A 26,071-nucleotide genomic window follows, 5' to 3' on the forward strand; every position below is an offset into this window, starting at 1 on the left:
CACGCCAAATATGATCAAGATGGAGGCATTGAGTAACATTCATATTTTGGATCATCTGATTGTGAATGGAATGAGGGACCGGGGCAGTATTGTAAGAGAAAGCAAGAGCCTGAAGCAAATCCCAGTCAGTTTTGAGCTTATGGGCACTCAACAGCAAGGTTATCAACGCCCAATCAGAGAAAGGTTCATTATATAACTCAGTGTGGTGAGTAGTGAAGGAGAAGAGGACATTTTCAATTTTTCACTTAAGCTTTCAGAAGGCAGGCACAGAAGTAGATGATGTCACAGGGTGGATAGCATGGTGTTCAGCAAGAACCAATGCATTGGTACAAAGATGACTCTGCAGAAAGGCAACCAGTACAGTAGTGTGTACCTGGAAGCTCAAAAGACTATGGAGCTTGGCACCTGCCTGCGACTAAGGGGCATGTGTTCCTAGGGAGGAGATGTAGTGCTCCCAACATTCCTTTAGCTTTAATTAGATATTCAGGTTTAGCACTAAGTTAATTAAAAGGATTGTCTATGGAGAATGTCACTTGAAACTTTGTAGAATCTTCAGCAATCCTCAACAGCTATGGCAATGTCATTGGTCCGCCAAGGCACTGGCTGACGATGGAGGGGACCTGTACAAAGGGGAAAAGCAGTTCCAGTGGTGCAGAGGTTCTTTGAAGAACCCAATATGATCATCACTTTATTGGGCAGTGGTAAGAAAATGAAAGGATTACTGGAAAGTAGTGACTGTCACAAAGATTATCGCGTTGTGAACAATGTAGTGAAGACATGATACTGGGCAAAAAGATCATAAAGTTGATAGTGGAAAGGTGCCTTTCAATGGCAAAGAAGCAGGCAGGAGTACCATCACTGAGGAGAGGTAGATCATGGACAGTAAGAAGCTGGTCAATCAGAAGTCGCCTACCAATGAAGAGGTACTCCCTGAGAGGAGGTGGTGAGCATTTAAATCTCCAAGTAGGAGAAAGCGGGGAAGGGGAAGGAGTGGTTGGATTAAGATGGTCATCTCAATACAATTAAGTGAGCTACCTGCGGGTAAATAAACGTTACAAATGCTGATCATAGGAGTTATTTTCAACTGTGCCATTACTGTGTCCAATGTGATACAAAGGGAAATCCACTCACTGACAAGATCGTGTGCAAACCAACATACAGATCCCACCAGATGCCATCTCAGGGTCAGCACAGTTCCAACAGAAAGCCCGATAACCACAGAGCATTGGGGAATGGTTATCATTGACATGTCACAGTTCCACTGAATAATCATTTTATGGTTACCTAGGTTAGGCAGGAAGGGGCCAGGACTGGTCACACCACAGAGCCACACGCTGTCACTGGCATTCTGATCCTCCTCCTCATTTGCAACGTTTGGTGGCCCTATATGTGAAGGGCATGGAGATGGGTGAAAAACATGTAGCCCTGAGAGCCGCAAACTATGGCTCCTTCAGCCACTGGCTGGTGTCAAGCCTCTAATCAGTGGGTTTCCAGGGTAATGGATCCCAACAGAGACCTTTTTGTACACATCATACAAAATATACATATTGCCATTCAAAAGATTAGTCCACAGCTCCTTGTCTATCTGGAATGTAAGGGCTCTGTGGAAGATAATTCTGCAGACCACATTCACAGCTTTATGTGGGGGCAATGGTCATTAGTATGTCAACTAGTTATTCGCATGTCTAAAGCAATGACTGAACTTTTCCAAATTTATCAATGTGTTCCACAAAAAATAATGTTTTTCTTACAGTAAAAGTATCACCATCTGTTCGAGTTCATACCTGGTATTAGATAAATTGTTTCGCTCCCAAACATCTGGGTTGTCCCTCTGCCTACAGGGTAGCCAGGATAGGGCAAGTAGTGGGATAGTAACTGGCTGCGTTGAAATGTCTAGACCTATCTGACACGATAGCCAGGTCAAAATGGCCATTGTATTGTTTGAATTTGTTATATTTCACATGCGAACCGGCTGTCCTAATGCCATCCACTCTGATCATGGGATCTTCCCCCTGGTGCCACTAAGCCACAGCAAAGGTCAAATGACATGACTGCCCTAGCCTGGAACCCTGATGCCCCTGGAAGACAAGCATCTACTCCTTGGCAAGAGCTTGGAGCTAGCAGCTCAGACATCTGCAATATGATCCCTATGCTGTTAGGCAGCTCTACCAAAAAAGTACATAATGACACAACAAAGTCCGATTGCCTATCACACTGGCTTTTAAGCACATATCTGAGTTTACACAGTTATTGTGCACAAATCATCTTTAACACTGCAAACAGTGCTATTTATGGCATTCTTCCCTATACAACAGAAAAAAATTTTGAGAATGGAGGTAAAACTCAGAAGGGACCCAAAAATTAATTCAGTCAAAAGGTGATATATTTGTATAATAAATGAGAGAATATGTCAAGAAAGGAAAGCAGAATCTAGGGGAAACCTGAAAGGCTGCCATCATGAGAAATTAAGTGCGAGAAGTAAGGATAGCTGGAGGTTAGTGACAGTACACGAAAGTAGCTACATGCTATAATAGCTTGGGCTCTCGTGCTTGCCATGAACATACTCATCAAAATGTCATGGGCCCCTGAGGGGAAAAGCCAGTGTGGCACCACTCCCATATCTAGTGTTGTCGTGTTGTCACGGGCCCACCACAGTTAGGTAGGCCCCCCCCCCCCCTCTCTCTCTCTCTCTCTCTCTCTCTCTCTCTCTCTCTCTCTCGCTCTGCTGATGCATCAAGATAAGCTGCAACAATGTTTGCATTACCAGATCATTGTACTGTCTGTTTGTGTACTTGTCCTCTTGCCCTTAAAACTGAGAAGATATTTCAATGGCCAAACCAGAGGCAGCTCCCCCCCCCCCCCCCCCCCCCTCAGTGTAAGACTGTGGTGGGATACAATCAACTACCCTGTTGAGGAACCAACAAGACGATAACAAGGAAGGCTTCAGATTAAAGTATACGACCCACTGACTGATAAAACTTAAAAGCTGATTTGCCACTTGGACTTCAGCACCAATGATTTTCAGAGTGTGATTCAGCCAGCTGCAAAGCTTGCAGTGTAGCAGCCACAGTGCAGCTCACCAACAAAATATGGGCAACCATCAGTGGAGTGTTACCATTACAATGGGAAGGGGGCAGCTTCTCGGAGGATGTATCCATGGGTAAGATTGTTGTGACCAACAGAGAGGAAACAGACGATAGTGGATTCACAGCAAGATGGTTGAAGAGAAGAGCGTAACAGTTGTAGAATCTTCTATAGTTCCTAACTTTTGGTTGTGGCCATGACAACCAGTTCTCTGTTCATTGTCACTAAGAGTTGGTTATATAATGCCATCCACATGTCAGATCGCAGTATCTTCATTTTCAGAACATCCCTCTGGTTGCCTCCTTGGTGACCTAATCCACGAATTCATTGCCCATGATCTGAATGTAACTGAGGATCAAGAAATATTACTATTCTGGCATTGAAACGGAGATCTAAGAGGACATGCTGAATATTCATTACAAATGGGGTGCTGGGAATTACAGTGTGTAGGTTGCTTAAGGAGTCACTGCAGATTAGGTAAGGCTCATGTGATTGGATCAGATGCTGTGAAGTGCTCGCATGTTTTCATCAATACCACAGTTAAGATGCAACATCCATTAGGTAAGGAGTGTTGTTTGGTGCTTCTGGTGCATGTAAAAACAGTCTTTTTGGCCTTCAACTCTTGAGCCATCCATATAAATAATACCTGAACTGGGGTACTCACAAAGTACTGAGAGGAACGACTGACAGAAAACCAAGGGATCTATTACGACCTTTGGGCACAGGGAAAGATCCCGGGAGTTTGTGGGTCTGGCATGCACCACAGGTGTTATGTAATAAAAATAATTCAGAAGAAGTAATCAGCACTTGGATGGGGTAAATGGTAAGATACTGAAATTCCACACCAAGGCTGCCTTAATGAAAGCTGTACATTTCAAACAGGAGAGAGAAGTTGTCAATTCAGATCTTCTGGATGGTGTTAGACATGTAAGGCATAGTTGAGGAACAATTTGTAGCATCTGATTTATAAAGAGGAAATTCCTGCCTGTACAAGAAGGTTGTCTACAAGGTACTTATCACTAGCCTGATTCAACAATGGTAGATTGGGTTTGCCACTAACAATGCCAATGGTGCCGCTGCTCTGATAGTCAGTCATCTATAATCAAAACTTGACGAATGGGACCTTTGTGGAGTTGTAAAATGAAAGCCTTAAAAGTGCAATAAAATTCCTGAACAGGTGTACTATCAACCTGGCAGTTGGTGGGAGTTATCCTTGTGCTTTGTCAAATGGCCAACAGTCAGCACCCTATTGTCACATCACAAAAATGAAGCGGTGTCAGTGCAAATACGGCCACCCCATGGTGGACTTTTACTGCACTGGAGCAGTGATATGTGAAACAGGCAACTTTGAGTAATAGTGTTTTTCCAGCACACCATATTGTCCATTACATGCTTTGAGATGGGTGGCGTGTCAACTGGATGCTGAATTGAGAGAATGTCCCATGAATGTCCATGAGGAACTTGGTTCCAGCCCAAAGGTGATGGGATCCTGGGCAGAACAGTTACAGGAGATTAATACTGGCTGTGCCATCAGCAACTGAAATGAAACTATCGGGGTACAAATCATGCCACAGGTCTTTGCTGAAATCAAAAAAATTCCACACTCCACCACTGGCAGGAAAAGTCATCCTCTCTCTTTTGGGATGTGAAAGGGATAATTTTGGAGCGTTACATGGAAAGAGGATTAACAGTGACCTGTAATTCATATTCAAATCTGCTACGAAATCACCTTCACACTGCAATAAGCAGTAAACAGTGAGGACTTCTGACTGCAGTTGTTTTATTGCAAAGTCACAATGCTCTTTCCCACTCTACCTGTTCAACTGTAACAACACAAAATATGAATGCCTTGAAAACCCACCTTACTTGACCTTTCCCCTTGTGACTCCTGTTCAGACAAGCTCAAAGAAGGGCTGAGAGGCATTCATTTCACAAACAATGAAGAGGTGAAAACTGCAGTGCAAGAGTGGCTGCATTTACAAACAAAAGAACTATCCTCATGAGGTATTCATTCATTCCAAAGCAATGTAATGCATGCATTACACTTAGGGACTATGTCAAAAAATGATATGGTTGTAATTTTTCTGTATTGCTTCATTTGCATATTAATTAAGTTCTGAATCACTCTCACACATAAGCATAAAATGTGTTCCAAAATTCTACAAGAAGCTGAAGTAATTGTTATAAACCTATAATTATGCACATTTGTCTGATGACCCTTCTTGAAAATGGTAATGACATGCATTTTTTTCCAACTGTTTAGTTCTCTTAATTACTCCAGTGACCTATGGTAAACTACTGCTGCAGTGGTGAGCATGCAAGAAGGCAGTTGATGGGGGCAATGCAAACTGGCATGTCGCAGTGTAGTACAACCCTCCAGCCAATAACATTCTGTTGGACTTGTCCATAGTGTGGAGTATGGGGTGTCCATAGAACATTTAACAATGGTCTTCTTGTGAATTTAGGTATGTTGAAGCTATTAAACCACTGTTGTGTTCTTTATGGATTGCATAATGCAAACATCACAAGTATTATGTTAAAAAGTGGCAGCTATAGTCTTCTGAGCACACAGATAATTTAAGAGACAGTCAGAAGCAGAAACAGTGGTGCGATGTAGCACTTACCTCGGTGTTACCAGTTACCAGGATAGGAAACTGGCTTGAGTGTGTTGTGTGGGAGACACATGGAGAGCATTCCAGGGTAGACAAGGGTTGGAGTGTGTGGTGTGGGACACACATGGAGAGCATTCCAATGACTCTGCTAAATATTCTTCACCTCTATCTATGCAGAATGCATCACACATCTGCCTTCTTACTTCCACACCACTAGAGAATGGATGCAGGTTCTCTGCTAAATATTCTTCACCTCTATCTATGCAGAATGCATCACACATCTGCCTTCTTACTTCCACACCACTAGAGAATGGATGCAGGTTCTTTCCCACAATCATTTAATCATAATATCACTCAACAAACTGCAAACATGAAAACCATTTTCGATTGTTTCTCCCCTGGTGTCACAGAGATGTACACCAGTAAATCAACTTCTGAATCTGGCTGTAATTTCCACTGGGGGTTCTGTTGTATTAATTGGAAAGACTTTCTCTTTTCCCACATATTGGGCGTCTCTGCTCTACGTAACATGAGTGCTGCATTTTAGTGTGAATGTTAAATGTTAGTACGTGCGATGAGTGCATTGTTGACGGTAATGAAAAAACAAAACAGTGAAACCAGATTCAGAAACACAGCACACTAATCTTGAATAGCATAAATGAAGCTGCCAAGCTTAACGTCTCCTTTCAACAGACATATCATCATTAACAGTACCACGTGCCTTCTTTCCACGAGACACAATGGAGAGGTTGGAATTTAAGCCAGGATATCCTGACAATTTATGCACCACCACTGACTGCTTTCTGGACAATACTGGCAGCAAAAACTTTTTCCACGACCAGAACTCGAATTAACTATCCTCATATTGAGGATGCTACAGAGGGTGCTACAGAGTCTGGTTTTACTGTGGGATATTTTTGGATGGTACTGATTTGGTCCCATAATCTCCCAAATCAAAGTAGCTAGCTGACTGTATTGGATTCATGGTGTTAAAGGGGCCAAACTATAAAGTCATTAGTCCCTCAAACTTACACGCATCAAGTCAAGAAGAGTCATCAGAGAGAAGGACACAGAAAACAAATCCTGAGGAGCCCAACTGTAACCGAAAATCAACAAAACAATGAGATAGAAGCAAGCAGATCTGAAAGAGGGATAAGAGAGCGAAGGTATGTGAGATGAAAGCAGCTGTAGCCCCCCAGGACACGTTACACAATGAGAGACCCCCATTCTGCATCAGACTGATGTTTCCTCACCCTTCATTACCGCAAGAAAACCAGCAATGAAGACAAGTTGATAAAACCTCAGGATGGAAAACAATGACAATGAGAAAGACGTAAAAGAAGAAGAAAAATTTAAGAGGTGGGAAGATCAAGAGCCAAGCTACCGAGCAAAGTCGGTCATGGGTCCCCTGGATTGGAGCAGGAGATGGGGCATCTCTCTGCAATCCCTCAAGCGGCTGACAAGGCCAAAGTGCCCTACCAACTTCATAGGTAAAAACATAGAACCAAATCAGCCACTTTGGTGTTGGCCACTAGCACCAGAAGCAGTGTGTCAGTAAGTTTAAGGTTTCGCTGTTAGGTGGCCAAATTAGATCAGTCCAGCAGGATGTGGGTCAGCATCAGACAGGCCCAACACCAACAATGGGGTGGATTCCAACATTGTAGTATGTTGTCATGTGGTCAATGTGAAGCTGACACAATGGTAGATTCCCTGTGAGAAGCACAAAGGAAAGACTGTTACTTCGTTGCTCGCAGTTTGTTCACAGAATCCAACATACACCAATCCATGTTCCACGCCTCCAACAACTGACTGCACAGAGTCAACTGAAAGTCCATTTTCGGTCCCCCTAGTCGGTGTCCTTGAAACCAACTTCACCAACGGGTCAGCATGTTCACTCCCTGGGATCCCAAAGTGACCTGGAGTCCAGATAAAGATTGACTGACCATCCAGTTTGACAGAGGTCAAAGGAGATCCTGAATAGATATGACCAGTGAATGTTGTGGGTATCGCTGGTCAGTATCCTGAAGCCTGCCAATAAAGGCTGTCTTGATGGCGCAAGAACGAATGTGACTAAGGGCTTTATCAATGCCCTCCAAGTCTGCAGTGAATACACTGCATCCTTTTGGCAGGGAGTGTTGTTCACTGCACCATGCGTGTGTGTAGGGGACACTGGTTCATGCTTCAACCACAGAGCCATTAGTGCATACCACTTCCTAACCTAGAAATGCACCAAGGATGGCCAGGAACAGGCAGTGACAAACTACAGGGTTAATGGCCCTTTGGTCCAAAGGAAAAAGTCAAGGCAGATCCAAGGAAGGGGGACACCCCATGGAGCGTACATGATTGCTACCTGACAAGAGGTGAAAGTGGGGGAAGTTTGAGCACAGAGCTCAGACAATGTATGTGAACTGTGATCATGATCTAGTCCTGGGACACTGTTGTGGGAGGTGGATCTCCCAACCAGGAAAAGTGGTGTGATAGTTCAGATGCTCATGGGAGCAACAAATATGCATCATGTAGTTAAGCAGCATTTGTTGGCAGCTGATCTGTGGTGGAGGGGCCCCAGCCTCCATGAGTAGGCTGTTCACAGGACTGGTCCAAAAAGCATCTGTCACAAGTTGGACCCCACAAAGGAGTATCAAGTCCAGAATCTTCAAGGTTGAAGGCAATGTTGGGTCATATGCTGGACTCCCACTGTCAAGACAGGACAATATCAGAGCTTTGTAAAGCCACAAAACTGTAAAGCGGTCTGCACCCCAACTTTTGTTACAGAGGCAGCGAAGAATATTAAGATGGGATCAGCACCAGCACATATGCTTAAGTTGCCCACATCAAGCAGGCATCGTTGACCAGTCCCAGGAAGTGGTAAGACTTCACCATACTGAACAACTGGTCACTGAGGTAGAGTTCGGGTTTTGAATGACAGTACAATGTGCCTTGGTGGCCAAAAACCAAAAGCCTTGGGTGAGAGCCCAGGACTGCACCTTTCATACAGCACCCTAGAGGGAGGAGCAACAGTAAATGCACAAATCATCAGCATCTAAGAAAGGTGACATTGTCGAGCCCACAGCTACAGCTAGACCACTGACAGCGACTAGGAAAAGCGGGACACTCCATACTCAGCCCTGCAGGACGCCATTTCTCTTGTACATTGGGTGGGGGGGGGGGGGGGGGGGAGAGACGCAGGAAGTGCCAACTTGAAACCACAAGATTTCAGACAAATTGGGGGCATACTCCAGAGATCCCATTCATGTAGGATAAAGAGGATGTGTTGATGGCATGTGGTGTCATAAGCCTTTTGCAAGTCGAAGAAGACAGCAATAATGTGTTAATGTGGGAAAAAATTGACTGGTTGGCTGACTCCAGACAGACAGAATTGTTAGCTGTAGAATAGCCTTGGCAAAAACCACCCTGGGATGGAGCTGAAAGTCACTGAGACCCGATACCACATAATATCCTGTGAACCATGGATGATGAGCGACAGGCAGACTCTGTATTCCTAGATTTTTGGAGAGCGTCTGACACAATGCCCAACTGCAGAGCATACAGAATAGGTTCTCGGATATGTGTGTGACTTAAAGACTTCTTAAGTAATACACACAAAAAAAAGCTTTGCATCACTTTGGATCCGAGAGTTTTGGAAGGTGTACAGAAGATTGGAATGGAGATCATAAAATCATTTCCGGCCGTTTTATTGCTCAAGAAAACCACACACTTCATGTTGTACCACCAAACAACTAGACCTTCAGAGGTAGTGGTCCAGATTGCTGTACACACCAGTACCTCTAATATCCAGTAGCACGTCCTCTTACATTGATGCATGCCTGTATTCATCATGGCATACTGTCCACAGTTCATCAAGGCAATGTTAGTCCAGATTGTCTCACTCCTCAATGGTGATTTGACTTAGATCCCTCAGAGTGGTTGGTGGGTCATGTCGTCCATAAACAGCCTATTTCAAACCATCACAGACATATTCAATAGGGTTCATACCTGGAGAACATGCTGGCCACTAGTCAAGCGATGTCGTTATCCTGAAGGAGGTCATTCACAAGATGTGCATGAGAGGGGTACAAATTGTCATCCATGAAGACAAATGCATCGCCAATGCGCTGCCAATATGGTTGCACTATTGGTCAGAGGAAAGCATTCATGTATCGTACAGCCGTTATGGCGCCTTCCATGACCACCAGTGGAGTACATTGGCCCCACATAATGCCACCCCAAAACAGCAGTGAACCTTCACCTTGCTGCACTCGCTGGACAGTGTGTCTAAGGCATTCAGCCTGACCGGGTTGCCTCCAAACATGTCTCCGATGATTGGTTGAAGGCATATGTGACACTCATCAGTGAAGAGAATGTGATGCCAATCCTGAGTGGTCCATTCAGCATGTTGTTCGGCTCATCTGTACTGCGCTGCATGATGCTTTGCTTGCAAAGATGGACCTCGCCATGGACACCGGGAGTGAAGTTGCGCATTCACGCAGCCTATTGCGCACAGTGAGTCGTAACACGATGATCTGTGGCTGCAAGAAAAGCATTATTCAACATGGTGGCACTGCGGTCAGGGTTTCTCCGAGCCATAATCCGTAGGTAGCAATCATCCACTGCAGTAGTAGCCCTTGGACAGCCTGAGCGAGGCTTTCAGGAGTTGAGGATAAAGGACGATTTAGACAGAATTTCTATTTGGTTTGGGGAACAGAAGCTTGCTCTTAATGTAGAAAAAAATTAAACTAATGCAAATGAATAGGAAAAATAATCCTTTAATGTTCGAATACAGTATTAGTGGTGCACTGCTTGACAGTCATGTCAATTAAATATCTAGGAGTCAAGCTGCAAAACAATATGAAATGGAACGAGCATGTAAGGTCAGTAGTAGGGGGGTGTGTTTGGGGGTGTTTGAGGTGTAAGGGACCAAACAGCAAGGTCATCAGTCCCTTGTTTCAAATAGACTCCATTCTGCTAACGGGACATCTCAGAAAAGTCAGAACAATAAAACGGAAAAAGGGGAAACGTAAAAGGGCAGTCACGTTGTCAATAGTAAAAACAAATGAGGGAAGTTGGCAAGAGAACGAACCCAACACTATGCTGAAGCAGCATAGGCAAGACCACCTGTGACTTAAAAGGTACAACTGCTATAATGCAGAAAGTACGTATGGGAATAGAAAAACTAACCAAGCCTTAAAAAGAAGAGGTAAAAACAGAGTAAAAGGGAAAGAAAAGAGGATTCCGGTCAGGGAGGTGAATCGGGAATCTCTGAACACTGCCTACAGTGGGAGACACCCAAACACTCACCGCCCTGCCCCAACACCAGAGGGAGATTAAAAACTTTAAAACTGAGAATAAAAACGACTCTCCCGGAGGAAACCTAGAACCAGAGAGACCATCCGGGAATCGTCAGCCAACATCAAAGGTAAAGTGTGGGGGAGTCTGTACTTAGCACGCAGAGCCAAAAGAAGGGGGCATTCAACCAAAATGTGGGCCACTGACTGGAAGGCTCCACAACCACATAGCGGGGGTGGCTCATCACGCAAAAGGAAACCATGGGTCAGCCTGGTATGGCCAATGCGGAGACGACACAGTGTGGTCGAGTCCTTGCGGGAGAGGCGAAAGGAAGAACGCCATGGGCCTGGATTCACCTTAATGGCACGAAGTTTATTAGACAGTGGAGTAGCCTCCCAAGAATTGGCCCATGACTGTGCAAAGTGGGATTTGATGTGAAGCCGTAAATCCGCTGCAGGAGGGGTTACAGAAAACGGGGGGTAAGTAACTGCTCCCCCAGCCAAACGATCAGCGAGCTCATTACCCGGGATACCCACATGGCCCGGGACCCATAGGAAGTCAATGGAACAAGCAGCACGGTGAAGATCAGCGAGATGGTCATGGATGGCAAAGACCAAGGGATGGCGCGAAAAATACCGGTCAATAGCAAGAAGGCCACTCATCGAGTCCGTACATAACAAAACGCGGTTTTGTTGGGATTGTTTAATAAAGGTAAGGGCCCGGGAAATTGCCATCAATTCCGCAGTAAACACCCCACATGAGGGTGGCAGTAGATGATTTTCCGTTCCAACAAAGGACGTGAAGGCATACCCAACATGATCAGCAGATTTAGAGCCATCAGTGTAAAAAACAACAGCATCCCGAAACTCCCATAAAATTTGGCGGAAAAAGGAACGGAACACCACCGGGGGGATGGAATCTTTCGGACCGCGGCGGAGATCCATCCGAATTCGAGGCCGAGGAACTAACCAAGGAGGGGTGGAGGGGAGGGAGCGAGGAAGACAGGACAAAGAAGGAAGCCGAAAATCACGGTTAAAAGACGCAAGGCGCAGTCCAACCGGTAAACCCGCCCGAGGGCGGGAGTCAGGCGGGCGACGTTCATAGTCTGGGAATAGGATAGAATAGGAAGGATGAGCGGGAGAAGAACGGATAGTAAGGGCATAAGACACCAGAAGCTGGGACCGCCGAACAGAAAGGGGGGGGGGATCCCAGCTTCAACCAGGAGACTATCAACAGGGCTAGTAGGGAAGGCACCGGTGGCCAAACGGATACCACGATGGTGGACCGGATCCAGCACGTGCAGCGTGGAAGGAGCAGCTGAACCATAAACTTGACAACCGTAGTCCAAACGTGACAGAACTAGAGCACGATAAAGACGGAGGAGGAGGGAACGGTCCGCACCCCAAGAGGAGTGGGCAAGGAAGCGAAGGACATTGAGTTTACGGAAACATCCTACCTTCAGGAGTCTGATATGGGGCAGCCAAGTGAGCTTGTTGTCGAAAAGAAGACCTAGGAAATGAAACTGTGGAACCACAGGCAATCTTTGTGCAGCGAGATAGAGCTCTGGATCAGGGTGGACCGTAGTACGGCGACAGAAGTGGACCACCCGCGATTTTAAAGGAGAGAATTGAAACCCGTGTGAGAGGGTCCATGCAGAGGCACGCCGTATAGCCACCTGAAGCTGCCGTTCTGCAGATGGCATCGAGGAGGAACTAACCCAAATGCAGAAATCATCCACATACAGGGCAGGGGCGACCAAGGGACCGACAGAGGCCACAAGTCCATCGATAGCAATGAGGAAAAGAAGGACACTCAAGACAGAACCCTGTGGGATGCCCGTCTCCTGGGTCCGTGGAGAACTAAAAGCAGTACCAACTCGAACTCTGAATGACCAATGGATCAGGAACTGGCGGATAAAAATCGGGAGTGGGCCCCGAAGACCCCACTGATGAAGGGTTAGTAAGATGTGATGGCGCCAGGCCGTGTCATAGGCCTTGCGAAGGTCAAAAAACACTGCAACCAAATGGCGGCACTGGGAAAAAGCCTGCCGAACTGCGGATTCCAAGCGAAGTAAATGATCGATTGGAGATCGTCCCTCTCGAAAGCCACACTGGTAAGGGGACAATAGATCCCGAGATTCGAGGACCCAAGTGAGCCGACGGGCTACCAGCCGTTCAAGTAACTTACAACCAACATTGGTCAAACTAATTGGCCGATAGCTGTCAACAGATAGGGGGTTCTGACCAGGCTTAAGGACAGGAACCACAATGCTATCCCTCCACTGAGAAGGGAAGTCACCCTGGAGCCAGATACGGTTAAACACCCGAAGAAGATGGTGCCGTTGTGGAGCACTGAGATGTTGAAGCAGCTGGTTATGAATGGAATCTGGGCCAGGGGCCGTATCGTGAGAAGAAGATAGAGCAGAAAGAAATTCCCATTCAGTGAAAGGTTCGTTGTAAGATTCTGACTCACAAGTGGTGAAACATAAGGTGACAGCTTCAGCCTGCTGTTTTTGATGAAGGAAAGCAGCTGGATAGGAGGCCGACGCTGATGCCACTGCAAAATGGGTCGCAAGATGTTCTGCGAGAACTAATGGGTCCCTACAAATGCCGCCTGGGAGGGTGGACTGCCGATGGCAACCTTGGAGAGAGCGAAGTGTAGCCCATACCCGTGACAGAGGGACAGTGGAACCAAGGGAAGAAACGAATCGTTCCCAACATATCCGCTTGCTCTGTTTGATTAAATAACGGGCTTTAGCGCGAAGGCGCAAAAGGTAGAAAGGCTGGCTACAGATGGGTGCCTCTTAAAGTGTTGCAAAGCTCGACGGCGATCACGGATGGCAATGGCAATGGCCGTACTTCACCATGGGACTTGCCGACGACGAAATTGTCCAGATGAGCGCGGGACAGCAAGGTTAGCAGCGCGAACAATCGCGTCAGACACGTCACGTAGGACGTCATCAATACAACCCGACAAAGAGGGAGAAAACTCGACCTGTGCAGTATATAGAGGCCAATCGGCGCGGTGGAAAGACCAACGAGGTAACCTCTCCATCGGGGAGCGGGAAGGGAGCGTGATAATCAACGGGAAATGGTCACTATCACAAAGGTCGTCATGTGGCGACCAGTGTAATGAAGGGAGGAGAGAGGGAGAAGAAAGAGAAAGATCAATGGCAGAAAAGGTACCATGACCAGCACTGAAATGAGTAGGGGAGCCATCATTAAGAAGGCACAGGTCGTGGTCTGCAATAAATTGGTCTATAAGAAGACCTCGTCTAGATGGAAAGGCACTGCCCCACAAAGGATGATGAGCATTAAAATCCCCAAGGAGGAGGAAGGGAGGAGGAAGTTGCTGAAGAAGGGTGGTTAAGGCAGCAGGTGTAAGAGTCCTGTCAGGAGGGAGATAAAGATTGCATACTGTGACTGCAGAGTCTAAGTGGACCCTAACAGCAACCGCTTCCAATGTAGTTTGGAGAGGAATCCACGTGCTAGCAATGTCTGTACGGACCAACGTACAAACGCCACCACAAGCCCGCAAGGGTCCGACCCGATTTCGACAGAAAACACGGAACCCACGGAGGGTCGGTGAGTGAGCATCAGTAAAATGAGATTCCTGGAGAACCACACAAGCTGCTGAGTAGGACGAAAGAAGGGATTTCAATTCCGGAAGGTGACGATAGTAGCCATTACAATTCCATTGGAGAACCACAGAACGATGGTTTAAATGAGGGCTGAACACGCTAAATCCAGTCATACCGCCGGGTCCCCACCCGTCACCGACAAGGAGGGGGCGACATCCATAAACGACAGGTCAGAATCCGGTTGTGAAGTCGGGGAAGGGACCTCCGGTGACACCAGAGGCTCTTTGTCCCGGGACTTATGTTTCTTCTTCTTTTCAGGCTGAGATCGAGGAGGGCTGTGTGGCATAATGGAGCCAGCTGCAGCAAGATCAGGAACAGAAAGAGACCGGGCGACCTGGGGGCCGATAGACCGCGGCTCTCGCGGTCGCCGCGCTGCAGCAGACCTTTGACCTGGAAGGTGCCGGGAAGGGGCATCCCGGGAGAGGCGCCCTTGACCAGCAGACGCCGAAGGAGTGGGACACTTCTCCGGCTGGGGAGGGGGAGCAGCGCCCAGAGGAGAAGGTGTGGGAGCCGCAGGGGAGGGGGGAAGGAGAGGGGTCCGGGATGGGGGTAAGGAAGGGGGAGGAAGGGATGAAGATGTAACCAAGGCGTAACTAGATGTCATGGACACAGGGTGCAATCGTGCATATTTCTTACGGGCCTCTGTGTAGCTTAAACGATCAAGGGACTTATACTCCTGTATCTTTTTTTCTTTCTTATAGACTGGGCAATCTGCTGAACGTGGAGAATGACTACCATGACAATTTACACATACAGGAGGGGGAACACAGGGACTCCCCTCATGGAGTGGACGTCCACAGTCACCACAGAGAGGGTCCTGGGAACAGCGAGAAGACGTGGCCAAAACGCAAGCACTTAAAACACCGCATAGGAGGTGGGATGTACGGCTTCACATCACAGCGATAGACCATAATCTTAACTTTCTCAGGAAGGGTATCCCCTTCAAAGGCCAGGATAAAGGCACCAGTATCAATACGATTATCTTTAGGGCCCTTCTGAACACGCCGAACAAAGTGAACACCCCGCCGTCCGAGATTGTCCCGAAGTTCCTCATCAGTTTGAAGGATGAGGTCTCTGTGAAAAATCACACCTTGTACCATATTTAGAGACTGGTGAGGGGTAATGGACACGGGTATTGTGCCAAGATGGGTACAGGCACGAAGTGCCGCAGATTGGGCAGCCGAAGCAGTTTTTATCAGCAACGAACCTGACCGCATCTTGCTCAGGGAGTCCACTTCGCCGAACTTGTCTTCAATGTGTTCCACAAAGAATAAAGGTTTGACACTGGTGAAAGTATCTGCATCAGTCCTGGTGCAAACTAGATAACGGGGGAAAGGTTTTGCCCCTAGACGACGGGCCTGACCCTCCTCCCAGGGGGTAGCCACGGAAGGGAAGGCCGAAGGGGCAAGAGAAGCAGCACTTGAGGAATCAGTACCACGCAGAGAGACGGCCGCAGAAGAGCGGCCAGAGTTTTGGACCCGTATGCGTTTCATCTGCATAGCGTCCGCCCTGATACCACCCACTCCAATCAGGGGCTCTCCTCACGGGCGCCACCCAGCCACAGCAAGGGCCGTCTGGCACGGCGGCCATTGCCGGGAGTTCCGATGCTCCAGGATGACGAGCAACCACTCCAAGGCATGCATGAGGAGGTCACAGCTCAGGTATCAGAAGTGTGATCCCTGTGTGTTCAGGGGGCTCAACCAAAAGGGTACATAGCGACCCCACCACACGGGCTGGCTGCTATGCACCCTAGCATCAGACAACGACGTAAAAGAAAAGGTGGAATGTACTAGGAGGGCACACGTCGGAGACACTAGGTAAGGTGCTCTTCCCCAAATGGCTCACACTACGGAAGAGAAATTTTGGAATGGAGGTCAAACCCCAGAGGGGACCAAGGAATGCCAAAAGGAGGAGATGATTACGCAACAAAGCCGGAGTGTAAAACCAACAGAACCACGAGGATAGCGGGGGCCAACATAAGCAAGGACACCAATAGAGGGAGAGGAGAGGGCGAGGGGAAAGGGGTATGGAGGGGAAAGGAGGGGAAGGGAAAGGAAATGCAGCCCGAGAGAGAAAGAAGGCTGCAATGGCTCGGGGCCCCGTGCTCGCCACGCACGTATCCACAAAAGAGTTGTGGACCCCCTGGGGGGGTCAGTAGTAGGAAAGGTGAATGGTTGATTTCAGTTTATTGGGAGAAAGTAAAGCTAACACAGGGTAGCTAGAACACAAAATCCCTGAGGATTTCAGGTGTGAGGGTGAAGATGGTGTCAAGACATTCTGATAAATTAATGGAAATTAATGGTGAGCAGGGTGGGGGCTGTGGACAGCATACAGAATAAAGACTTTTCTTTCTTCTCAGCTGAGCTATGTATCAGCCACCAGCAGTAGTTTAACTGCAATTTTTAAACACTGATAATTTATATATAATAATATTAATACAATTAACACACTTTGAAATATTAAGTATTTTAAAAGTTGAGATTTATAAAACTCAATAAAATTCGATTTCAGAGCTAGTTTTAAAATGTAGAAGTCCCTGTGATTTTATGAGTATCCTGAGATTTCCCTGATATTTCCAGGTAAAATTTAATTACCTGAGAATTCCAGGTTTTCCAGAAGAATTGCCACACTCTAATCTATCAAGGAAATAATCATTCTCAAAAACAAAGCAAGTAAGTTCTTTATTTTCCTCTACTCCTATTATTTGTCAGAATATTTGGATTTGCGGATGCAAATTCCAATTAACACCAAGGTTCACACTAAAGAGGCTTTAACAGTATAAAGATAGCTGTTGGCGTTGTGATTGAAGTTAAATCTGTCACTTGTTGACGATCTCTAGTAATGGGTCAAGAACTGTAACTGATGTGTGAGTTCGTTGCTACCCTGTCACAATAATTGCATTAATATGCTACAAATGCACTAGAGTGCAGGTCAAACAAAAGCAAAGGGATAATGTGGAAAGGGAACAAAATACAGAACAAAACCTGCGTTTCTCTGTCTCCATTCAGTTCAACATTCATCTATGTACACATTTTCAGCTACAGCTTATGAAATAATGTTGCAGTTCAGTGGCTAAATGAGGACGTCAGATTACAAGTACAAAGGTTTGTGGTTCAATCCCTGTTCATTTCAGTCTATTCTACCGTTTAATACTACTTTCACCTCTGACAATGACTTTCACAGAGGAAAAATTCCAAACTACAACGTACTTTGGAGTCTATGTTAAATTGCAGCTCTCCCAACAATTAGCAAGGGCTGTTCGTTCATAATTTGGAGTTAAGAAATGATATACTGCCTGAACACACCAATGCCAAATACAACACTATGGTGATCAAACAAACCTCTTAGTTTTGGGCAGTTTTACTTTACTTACACAATACCAAATGCATAACACTTTTGTCTTCCATAGAGCAATGATCGAACGTATCATATTTACAATGAAACAATGATATTATTCTTGAAATACAGTAAGCAAGCAGTAGATAATACTGTCTTTAACATCAATATGGAAATTGAGGACATACAATCAGAACTTTATTTCCTTGAAGTAACAGAGCTTTTAAAAGGATCGAGATGCGATCTATGTTAAGACCACATTACCTGTGCACCCATTTCTGTTATGGAGGCATCAACGCTCCCGATGCTGACAGCCTGTCCACTATAAGGGAGTGATAAATACCTCCATCATGTTTAATACATCCAACATGTTTTGATGAAAGACATCTTACTACACCATGAGCTGCATGTAATATATTTAATCGTAAAGCCTAGTATTTGAGCATATAGCCCATCACCAATGGCAAATGTTGTATACACTCATGTCAAACGACAAGCATGTTATTTATAAACTCTTTTTTTTTAAGTCAAAATATAAATGGATGTTCACAATGTATGCCAATGACAACGACAATAGGCTCTGTGCTTGAATACCAGTCTCCCAGTTAAATACTTTACAGGCAACTCATGGTGTACAGTAAGATGCCCTTTTAACACATTTTTACTAGCTGTGGAGTACCAAGTATAAAAGATTTTCCCGACACATTCTATCTTGTTTGATAAGAATTTTAGAATTTTAATAACTAATTAAAAAAAAAAATTGTAAGTGCTATTTCAATAGTCGCTTTTTTTACTCACTCGAACTTAAAATGTTACAAGCAATTTAATAACAGGAATGCAAATTATCTGTCAGTCCATGAATTTCACTGAGTTCCCTCTTTATGTTCATAGAAGTTTCACGATCTTTCAGTACGAGGAGGTTCAGGTAACTCAGGAAATGTAAAATGATTCTGATGATTTTTTTTTAAACTGATAATGATTAAGGTCCGGAATCGTTTCTGAATTACGAAAACACTCAACCTAGCAATTCGTCAACCTTGCAAATGCATATAGAAAATAATCAACTATCACTCTATCGATCCAAAGTTCGCATCCATATTTTTTTAACTCCCTCTTCTTTTCTGTTAAAATTATCAAGAAGTTTACAAATTTCGATTGCACATCCGTATAAGTGATCCTCTCTACAATACTTTAAAAAGAGTATTTTGCTATAGCCAATTCACCAGTTTATTAAAACCAAAGTTGCTTTTATGCTTAACTGTTGACTGGCTAACTGTTAACATATCTTTTTGTAGTTGGCTACAACTACACAGAATTTAATACATACAAGCTGTCAACAGTGGATGACATACATCTTTTGCAGTTTTCAGGCATTCTTTAATATTTTCCTGGTATCCTTAACAATCATTCATTGAATTTCATGCTTGAGCAAAATTTATGCTGTGAGATCAATAACCTCATATACAGAGGAAATAGCAATTTATAATCAATCCCATAATTGAAAAAGAAAAGAATTGGGAGTTAAAATATAGGAGCTGTTGCACCCAATAGTAAGAATTGATTACTTTCAATAAAGGATGATGTCTTGGGGAACAGATAATCACACATTTGGCAAAATGTGACAAATGGTAGGGAACACTGTACAGCTTATAAACCACCTATAAATTTGAGACCTCTTGATCTTTTGATGAAGTTGCTGATTCATCTCTGAAGCTGTGTCCTACAGATGGGGACAAAACATTATTAAACAGATCTACACATTGACATGTGCTCTCAGCCCAGAAGATTTAAGTGAAACAGGCTTACACTTCTTAATTCTGATAATCGCACAACTGAAATGTGTGTGTTCCTGATGCTGGTCATGAATGTATTGTTTGTTTTTATAGGAAGTATAGTAGTTCCATGTAGAAGAAAATGCACAAGATAACAAGCAGATACTAGGTTTCCACAAAATGTTTTGTTTATTTAACCTATACCATACTGGCAAAACTAGTAAGTGAAGTAAAAGTTGCTGTACCATGATAAATTACTTCACTGTTAAGTGCACTTCTTAATTATGAAGAATGGCATCACAGTTCATAGGCAAAACCAGTCACAAAATGTAAAGGGGAAACAGTTTTAATACTGAAAACTATGAAACATGGAAACAAATTTGAACACAACACTAATCACTGGGGGGGAGGGGGAGGGGGAGAGAGGGAGAGGGAGAGGGAGAGAGAGAGAGAGAGAGAGAGAGAGAGAGAGAGAGAGAGAGAGAGAGAGAGAATTTTTCAGTGCAGTGAGTGGAGACATAAAAAATTAGATTTTCGCATCCTTTGACAATACAGTTGTTAGAAATAGAGCACTAGCTTATATGAATCAGGACAAGCATGAAAACTAGCCATGACGTTGCAGTTACTGGAAGTAATTTTGAGACACGATATACAACAAAAATCTGGTCGGTTAGTTGGCACTTCGTGCCTCAGTACCTCGAAAAGACGTGCGGTACCTTTAACACTGTGCCATCTTGCTCACTGATTTTAGTGGAAAAGTAACACCTGGAGTTGATAGAACTTTAGGTGAAAGAGTTAGAGAGCCCTTAAAATGACAGACTACTAATCTCTGTTCACCTACTATATTATCTAGTACTGCAAAGTTATTCCAAAAATTTAACAGCCATCTAAGAGAGTGAAAAAAGAATAGCAGTTAATATTTAAGATGGTAAACAGCAATCACCATTCGAATAGTGTTTGTTCAACTGAATTTATAAACATAGCCAACAGAATTGACAGAGGTAATTGTGTGTTTTATTCTGTTCAACAACAATGTGAACACAACCAATAATTTTGTAAACTTGCATAATCCACGCAGGAAAGCTAAGGAAGTTTGTGACATCCACTAGTTACAAGGGATTGTACATAATATCAATTCTCCACATAAAAAATAGCAACACAAGACAACTCGAAACTGAAAAAAAAAAAACCTCTGAAAGAAATTATGTATTATATGCAAGTGTATACATCAGTCAGTTTAGTGCACACCAACTCTGTCTTTGCAATGAATGTGTACAGAGCATTACATTGGTCTGCTGACACACTTGAAGATTGCGTATTATGGATTCCACTGCTTGATCTGTGCTAACTATAGGCTGAATATCTATGTATGTAAGAGGATTTTTAATTTTTGTTTTTAGGTAGGTGTAAGCATGAAATATTCCACTGAAAAATGCCCTATATTCGAGCCTGTAAGTGTTGTGATTGAAATGAAGCTGATACTAAAATCAGACGTTTCCCTTCAAAAAATTCTATATGTATGCAAATACTGCTCAAAAAAGATCGAAGTAAAATTGCCTATCTTTTCATTGCCTACGAAACAATCCACTGCCAATAAATCTGAACAGAGGAGAAAAAGGGGAAGGCCAACAGGCTTATAACTGGAATGGTAATGCCCAGAGCTTTCAATAATAAATCAGTTGATTCTAGCTTTTTTGGTTTCTAAAGTAATACTGAACAAGGTACTAGTTAGAGCTCACATTAAGCAGTTAGAGCTCACATTAAGCAGTGACAGAGGAAGTAACTACTGTCGCATTCATCTAACTGAACCAGGGAAAAATTCAGTACAACATAATAGTTCCATACATTTCATTAACTTACAAAATAATGTTTTTTTCTGTTCCTCCTTTCCTCTTGCTAAATACTGAGATTAACTGAAGCATCCAATCAATACTGCTTCACTAACTCACAACCAAAGTGGCACCTTTCAACCTAACCTAAACTACAGACCTAGTTACTGATCAGCCTTGTCACCACAACCTATATTACAAAATCAAATACAGATGAAACATTATCAGTGTTCCGTTTTCTCACTATTTGTGCACATATGCTGTGACACACAATATTATCATTATGTTATGCGACAAAGCCAACATTTAATATTGGTAGGTTCAGTTGACTGGTACAGTTTGGCCTTCATGGCCTGTTCGGGCTGAGTTTAATCTAGTTTTAGGTTCAGTTGACTTGGGATAAATGTACTTCCAGCTAGTGCTGCTAATACCACACACTAAAGTCTTCATTTATAAAATTATTTTTCACAATTTAATGAATCGGTGTGCCTTCCAAATTACCACATGTCAAACATGGCATACTGAAGTAGTAGAAAGTCACATAGAATGCCTCTAAAATGCATGAAATAAGTGGTACATTTCTTCTACCAGCTCTGTTGTTGTGACAGATACAGAATTAAGAAACACTTTTGATAGCAACAAATTAATAGTAACCTGAGAAGACTTTATTATTAATGACTTGCCATTTCTTATCTGAATATCTTTCTGCCACCCCAACATCATAATGAATGGAAGGAGTATGATTGTTGTGTAAACAAAGAAACCGTCTCTCGAATATTTTGCTAGACTAACGTAAGTGGAACACTAATTAGAAAAAGTTTGGAAGGCAAAATCCTCTACAAGTACACTGCATCCCTGAACAATGGTAAATTGCATATAATGCGAACTAATGGTTGTGTGTTCATAAACATGACAGAACTTTTAAGTTGCTTCTGAAATACAACAGTATCTGAACACATGAAGACCAGTAGCTAATACTGTCACAAATGTTAAGGGTATGTTTAAAACTCAAAGACAATGGAAGAAAAACAGAAAAAAAATCATACAGTAAATGGAATAGCATCTCCAGCAAAGAAAAACTACCAACTTTCTCCCTTTTGTAAACAAAAGTGACACTAAAACGCATGGCCAGTACTGAGAAAACTTAAGCATGCAAATAAAAAAGGTGACAGATTCACAGTAGTTCTGTTTGTAAAACAGTATGCAGCTAAAAGCAATATGATGTCAGACAAATGATGAAATGTTATTGACAGCTGCACTGAAAGTTGGCCAACAACTTAAACTATGTATCTATTGCATTGTTTACAGGCAAATTCTGATAACGTTTCAACATTGCCAAAGTAATTTTCAATCAAGGTTAGACAGAACTGGAGTTTTAGATTAGATCTTAGGCGATACTTAGGTTTAAATGTTATGGAAAAATGTCTAAGTTAATAACTTTACTGATAAAATTATAAAGGCCTACCATCTACGAGCAGCATATATTTGATGGCAAGTGTAACAGGAATCTGAAAATCTATGTCCCGCAAACGGGGCTCATTAAGGATAAGCAAGTATGTAGCATATGATTTTAATTACGGATTGTTTAGGGAAGCGCGGACAGACCACCTGCACAAATATATCTTTTCCAAATTGCCGAAAATGTCTTAGCATCAGGAACATAGAACACCAAAACACAATCTCTAACATGATTATTAATTCTGATGTAGCCTACATGTGTTATAAAACAGCAATCTGTATTCTAACCTCATTCAGAATTTTTCTTGTTACGCAGGCCAATACTGGAATTAAAATAACAGAAACTGGCTACTTCGTTGGATGATGAGATTCCTTACAACATTTTAGGAAACCATCAGAAAGGACATGAATTATTTTCTGATTAAGAAGCTTTAGATGTTGCAAACATGTGCTGGAGAGCACCAAGCAGATGCAAATTCAAACTGGATTATCATGCAAGTCAAACTACTGAATTTTGAATTCTCACACATAAAATGTTAAAAATATGTATGCCGAAATTTCGGAATAGATGTCACTCAAGAAACTGTCAAACATACAGCCACAGTGTGGCTTACTTTCATTTCATACTTTTGCACGTAAATGAATTTGGGCAACTGCCATTGGCGCATAGAAGTAGCTGAAGCAGTTAACATATAAAACGATTACGTGAAACCTTTATTATAGTTCGCTCATAACTGAATTACTTCTGCCAAAAAATTAGTAGGCGCGGTCACAGCTATCTACAAAAAGATTCTAACGAGACGCTGAAACTTTCAGACTGCAATGACAAAAAGTCATTAATGGAACACGTAATTAAATGACGTTTGATACACATTAGCGTTTTGTCACACATACAAGGTTCGAGTATGTTTGCAATGTGAACAGTTATGAGACGGTTACGCATGCTCACTTGATACTGGAATATCGTAGCATTTTACACGCGCTGTTTCATACTAACGAATGAACGACTAACACAATTAACTCTCTTCAGATTACAATTACGGAAACTGATAGCGAACAAAATTATATTATACGACAAGGTTATATGTATTTCAGCAGATAACACCTTGCTCCACATCGAATCGCGTTTCGATCATCGAAACAGCATGTCTTCGCGGGCGCTAGCAAACAAATTGAAGAATAATTAAAGTGGACATACCATTACCTAGCACCTTCATGCGATATCAACAGATGGTATGAACCAAAATACACAAATTTACAGAGATGTAACCAAACACAGCTACAGAACAACAATGACGTTTCACTATAAAGCGTCACTATGGTAAGAAACTTAAAGTGCCACAGGTTACTACAATGTGCAAACGAACAGAGTAAAAATACTGCCACGGTGTCATTGAAAGAGATTGTTTACTGACCGAAATTTCTTTAAATCCATGAAATCGTAGCACCAACAGATACTTGCAGAATACACCGGAATAGTTCCCACAATGCACTGTCAAAGAGACATTCGAAGACCAATCCTTGTCCTCTGCACTCCGTTAAAGACTATTTACAGAGAATATATAACAAACATTCGATAGACAAGTTTTCTAATGTGCATAGGAATTGCGACCAGTAACATTAACAAACAATACTTCACATATTCTTTGCTAGCAAGCTCTCGACTTGACAAACCGAACATTCGTCCACTGCGCATGCGCAAGCAGACGCTTTTCTCGGTACGGCGTGCGGGTTCTTTAAATTGAGCATCATTCCTGATAGTTTTGAGGTCACTACCAGTCTGCCATTTATTTAAAAAAAAAATGAAACCGTACTTACAATTCCTCTGACAATTGTTGAAAAAATCTTAGAAGTTTAAAGACTTTAGCAGGTGTTCATCAAATTAATTAATTTACGTTCTAAAGAATGTCAGCAGATTTCTTTCGGGTACATGCTAAACACACCTGTAACTTTATTCTGACACAAACTCCGTTTTGTCATATGACAGTTGTAGATAAAAGTGTCCCCAACTAATATTTCATTTTATAAAACGACACATTTTTGGTGAAGTGGCCATAGAGGCCTAGCGGGTAGAGTGCTAGTCTCCGGCCTTGGATGTCAGGGGTTCAGTCCCAAGTGGAAGCACGGATTTTTCTACGTTCCAGTCTCTCCACGGCGGCCCCAGGTCCACACCTCCTGCTATCGAATTCCGTACCGGGGATCTTTCCCTGGGGAAAAACGGCAGCTGGAACGCTACGCTAAACCATTCTCTCCGTTCTAGTGCCTCGACGAACAAAAGCTTCACTCCTCCTGCAGCATGGGCAGACGCCAGTTTACTTTTATCTTTTTATACCTTTCTGGTGTGTTACTTTTATTATTTAAAAATACGCTACTTGCTTCAGTGAAAGGTACTGCTTCGACATAGTTTACAACAGCTTACACACATTTTACATACTTTGTTGTAATTTGTTAAAGGAATAATTTACGCATATCTGGATAGATATACGATATCGCCAGAGCAAATACCGGAAGGTAAAGCTATGAACACTGCCAAAGACAAGTGATTACAACTCCCGGCTCAGCAAAGCGATGGGAAGTATGATGACATCTAGTCATCTGAGTTTCTGATGTATATACGCTACAAAACAATAACGTCAACACCGCTTGAATTTACAAGATGGAAGGACTATCTTTCGGTTTCACATTGTTACTGATTTCCGAAAACATTTGCTATATATCAGTTCTCTGAAAGCATTTGCCTATACATCAGTTCTCTAACGATAGATGGAGTACTCTGCAGAATGTATACGTCTACCCCATTTTTTCACGTCTCTGTCTAGTATTAAGAGATTTTCGATCCGCCTGAAATTAAGATGCTCAATTAGGCAAGATAAGTATTATTTATGAACACTATAACTAAAAATGATGCATTCCCATTAAGAAATCGTTTCAGGATGGCAGTGAAAGAGAGGGATCTGGAATGAAATTTTCACTCGTAATGGATAGTTAGTAATGCTAGTAAACGATTGCGTTACAAACGAGGTCACTGCCCAAAATCTCTAATTTGCGAAAGGAAGG

At 43.3% G+C, this 26,071-nt stretch overlaps 1 protein-coding gene across 1 annotated transcript in view; it reads right to left on the reverse strand.

Annotated features, from left to right (window-relative positions):
* LOC124789300 (calmodulin-binding transcription activator 1) overlaps positions 1-24,496 on the reverse strand; it is a 1,803,646-nt gene extending 1,779,150 nt beyond the window's left edge. The window contains exon 1 of the mRNA XM_047256611.1: positions 24,430-24,496. The gene's annotated coding sequence lies outside the window, so the exon portion shown is untranslated. The remainder of the gene's footprint in view (positions 1-24,429) is intronic.
* Positions 24,497-26,071: the final 1,575 nt, after the last annotated feature.

Source organism: Schistocerca piceifrons, chromosome 3 (assembly GCF_021461385.2).
Source record: "Schistocerca piceifrons isolate TAMUIC-IGC-003096 chromosome 3, iqSchPice1.1, whole genome shotgun sequence".
NCBI classification, from domain to species: domain Eukaryota; kingdom Metazoa; phylum Arthropoda; class Insecta; order Orthoptera; family Acrididae; genus Schistocerca; species Schistocerca piceifrons.